This window comes from Rhyacophila brunnea, unplaced genomic scaffold (assembly GCF_057557595.1).
Source record: "Rhyacophila brunnea isolate RB1 unplaced genomic scaffold, BYU_Rbru_1.0 scaffold_16, whole genome shotgun sequence".
NCBI lineage: Eukaryota > Metazoa > Arthropoda > Insecta > Trichoptera > Rhyacophilidae > Rhyacophila > Rhyacophila brunnea.
In genome coordinates, this window is record NW_028232816.1 from 36,209,557 (window position 1) to 36,214,000 (window position 4,444).

The following is a 4,444-nucleotide window of genomic DNA, read 5'->3' on the forward strand; positions in this document are numbered from 1 at the left end:
TTTTATATTATGATTTGTGGATATTTTGAAATCGGTGTGTGCTTTCATAATAAAAAGCTCGATGAAATTTCTGATCAAAATCAAAATTAATTTTCATAAAAGGTTTTTCAAGGAATAGTGTAAGTAAGTTTACATATTGAATTTTAATATTACTTTTTTGATTGAATAAAACCACTCATATGGGAAAATAATTATGTTTCAAATAGTTTATTCATTCTAGGAATATAAAAGTATTATACAATAGAATATAGAATAGCAATAAATACTATCAGAAAATACTGAAAAGTGATATGGAAAATGATTTTCATCAATGGAGATGTAACCTAAAATAGATTACTAACTAACGCTAAACCAATACTGATACCCTTAAACATGTTATTACATAGCCACTTACATACCTACTTATTTAATCTTATTATTAGCTTTATTTATGCTTTAAATGTATGTTTGAGTCAAGAAACAACACTTTCTTAAAACCGAAATTGAAGACCCGCTAATGTTAATGTCCTTTTAACTTTATTGGTTTAATAATTTTGGGTTTCCGTTATAAATAAACTCAAAAGGTGAATAATTATTGTCCCTGAAAGATTTTATCATTTATATACGATATCGGTATTTATTTTCGGCTCATTTTCGGCAAAGTTGAACTTTACATATTATTATGCAGATTGTATTGGCTCGTCGCAGGTATAATTTCATTATATTATGTTATAATATAATTATGTATTTAAACTGTCTATGGATTTTTCGATTATGTCATATATATACTCACATACTTAAACATGTATGTACGCTAATGTTCTAAAAATAATTTCTATTCAAATATTAGGATAGTTTTGTATTATTTGCTCCATAGAATAATTATTAATACTTCGATTAATGCCGATGTTCCACCATATAGCGTATGTATAGCACTGTTTGTGACGTAAGCAATCTGTCACACGTCATTTAAAATGGCTGCTTCATCTGTCACTTTCAAATGTCATTTTAATAATGCATTCATTACAACGTTTGCTTGAGGCCCTCGTTCATTTTGAAGACTCTGTAAAACATTTGCGAAAAACAGTTCCTAGTCGTGCTGTTTACAAAAAATGTATAATTTTGATCCGTAGTCTATAATCTAGATAGTAGGTAACTGATACAATGCCTCGTATTTCGCTTACAAAACGCAGTATTTCTCAGGAGAGATAAGATGGATTTACGTAAGATTACGATAAAATACCTCGGCTAAACGACCGCAAAGATAGGTACCTACTGCTGTATCTGGCATTAAAATATGCAATTGGAAGCATTCTGCATTCTTAAAAATATTATGGTACCTACCTGCCTAGTTAATTATTGTAAGATAACTGTAATAAACAAGGCACAACTCTCAAATACACTGGTAACATCAATAGTGTCATACGGTGATTGGTATACATGATAATATTATACAGAGATCATTACATATTATTATTTAAATCCATTTGCATTTCTGTCATTTATTCTTATTCTGTTTTGATATCTCATAATAGATGTGATTGAAGTGAAGTTAGTCATAATATGTATGTATTGCCACCAAATGGAAATGTTTACTGGCAATACTCTATCCTTTCGTACAGTAGAATTTTAAAATAAATGTGATAAAATAACTGATAAATTATTTAAAGTTCATAATAATTATTCATGTTAAATTATTAAATTTATATGGTACCGTTCACACACTTTCAGACACATTTACAATTTCAAAATTTTAAATAAATGGTCGGGGAATGAAATTTTATAAGTTTGCCATTATTTGGACGCCATGACACATTATGACGTCACATCGTGACGTCGCTAAACAATGGATTACATTTGCACTCAAGCATACAAATGAGCAGTATATAGCCTATAAAGTATTTGGGAATCTCATGCATACGACCTTTACAGTGAATATACTATAATTAAGTTATTAAGTTAAATTATACGATAAGTTCTTAAATATCGCATAATATTAGGTATATGTATCATAATATATTATATATTTGACACTGATATAAGGATTAAAGGCATGGGATGAAAAATCTCATTGATACATAAACTATTAACTTAATATCTAAAAGTTGACCAAACCAAAATATTTTTATTCTCATTTTTGAATACATTTAAAAATCAATATAAATAGAGACTTAAATAAAATGAGATTACACGCATTGCCATGTTTGATTATAAAACGATCATAATATAGGCCTCAAAAGATTGTTTTGAGGCTTGATGTTTTTAAGGTGACGCATCAGTGAAACGCCAAATAATTTTCAACTGTACGCGCGACGAAATTTTGTACTCGCTTTGCATTCATTGAGAGAACGTCGAGTCAGACACACGTCACTTTGCTGCGTGATGGCGACGGGCCAATTAATTCTAAAATCGTGTAAAGATGACTAAAAACGTTACCCATTTACTTTAAAAAGAAAACATGTCAATGAATATATTATTATTGTTACTAATAGAATAATAAACAGAACATAAAATGGACGTATCGACGTGCCCTAGAAAAACCATTATAAGTCTGAAAATAGCGTATTAAGTTTTATTAGCTTTTTATAATATCATATTTTTTGTGCATGTCCTGTAAAAATTTCAGGTCTCTAGCATAAAAATTGACAAAGTTAGGTTTTCGACGATTGTGCAATATATCAACATATTGCGTCGACTAAATTTGTGTTCACAGAAATTTCCGAAAAGTATAGTCATATCTAAATAAGCAACGTGTCGTGCGCTCTTTCTTTCGAGTAAGAGGCTCATAATACTTGCTATTACGCTCTTTCACGGATATCTGAATAGACACCATGTTTTATATTGATGTATCACATAAGACTCGTAATTTGTTTTGGTATATCTTCGAAAAAGATTGATATTTTCAGAATTTATACGCATTAATAATTAAAAAATGGTCAGTAGTATTATATCCGAATGTGAAAATATTATATTACTTAATATAAAATAAATTCCTCGTAGAAAACAAATTAATTTGCATTAAAATTTGTGAAACTATATTATTTCATCACCTGTTTCTATTCACTGTGGTAAAGGCCTCCTCACGCTTTCTCCATTTTTTTTTGGTAATTATTTTTCACGGGCACGTGATTTCATCGAACTTAAATATCTTGTCAATATAGCATATTATTATAATTCTAATTATCTTACGTTCCTCTAAAACTACTGGATTATTGCATTCATTCAGCGGTCGTTTCAGCTGCGATATATTATGTCCGGCCCATCTCAATTTAAGGGTTGGACATACCTAAATACGCCGCAGACTCTTGATTGCTCATTTATTCATTCGATCCTTTTTCTGTATTTGTGTGTGTTCGTCAACATATACGTCATTATTGTGACAGATTGTAAGAATCTTAATTTTTCGGATTTTCTGTTAATTAACAAGACATAAAAATTTGAATGCTTACATTGGAGACTGAAAACACACGTTGACTAAACACCCTGCTATTTAAACTCAACAAAAGGTTCAGTTCAAACGTTTTATGCACTCTGCCGATAATTTCGATACGTATTATACCACCATGTATCACATAATATACACTAATAAAATAAATTGCTCTTGAAATTATTACAAATTCCTACAAAAATAGTCGGTAATGTTGTTTCTAAATTTGACAATTTTTATTATTTAATAGAAAACAAATACCTAGTAAAGATACTTAATTTTATTATTTGTGTAATGGAATACATGGTAATTTTGGACTGATATTTATGACACAAACAAGTTAAATAGGTAATCCTTTTTATGACACTTCGAAATAGTAAGTTTTTACAAAAGACCGATAAAATTTTGTGGGAACATTACCTTTTTATAATAATATTATGACTTCGGCTAAGATCAAAATAAATTCAAACATTAAATTATTGAATGTGGGCCTAAGTACACCACATGTACATAATATTTTTGCAAATATGACAATGTAGCCAGTATTGTTATTATATTATCACTTTAAATATGTCTCGTAGACAAAATCATTAAATTTACTCACTTCTAAGTATCCTGGGAAAATAATTTTATTTGGCGGGATGTCCTAAAAGGATTAGGCGGGCTTTCACAGAGACGCATTTATTGGCCGCAATAAAACATTAACAAAAATATACAAAATGCAGTCAAAGAAGCATTTATTCGTTTCTACATAAATATTGAAGAATTTCTTTTAATTTTGAATTTTTGGGCTTGGTGCCTTATATTATACCTATATATTATTATAATAGAAATTTAGGAAAAGATGAAACAAATAAAACGTCGTGTAGATGGTGAAATGTACACAGAATAATTTCTTCGTTTAACTTTCCCATTGATTAGCGACTGAGAATTTTTATCATTCATTACAAATAAGTATTAAGTACCTACCTATGTAATCTTTGTGTTTATGACTAGTGACCTAATTGGTATTAATTTATATGATTTTATGATCAACGG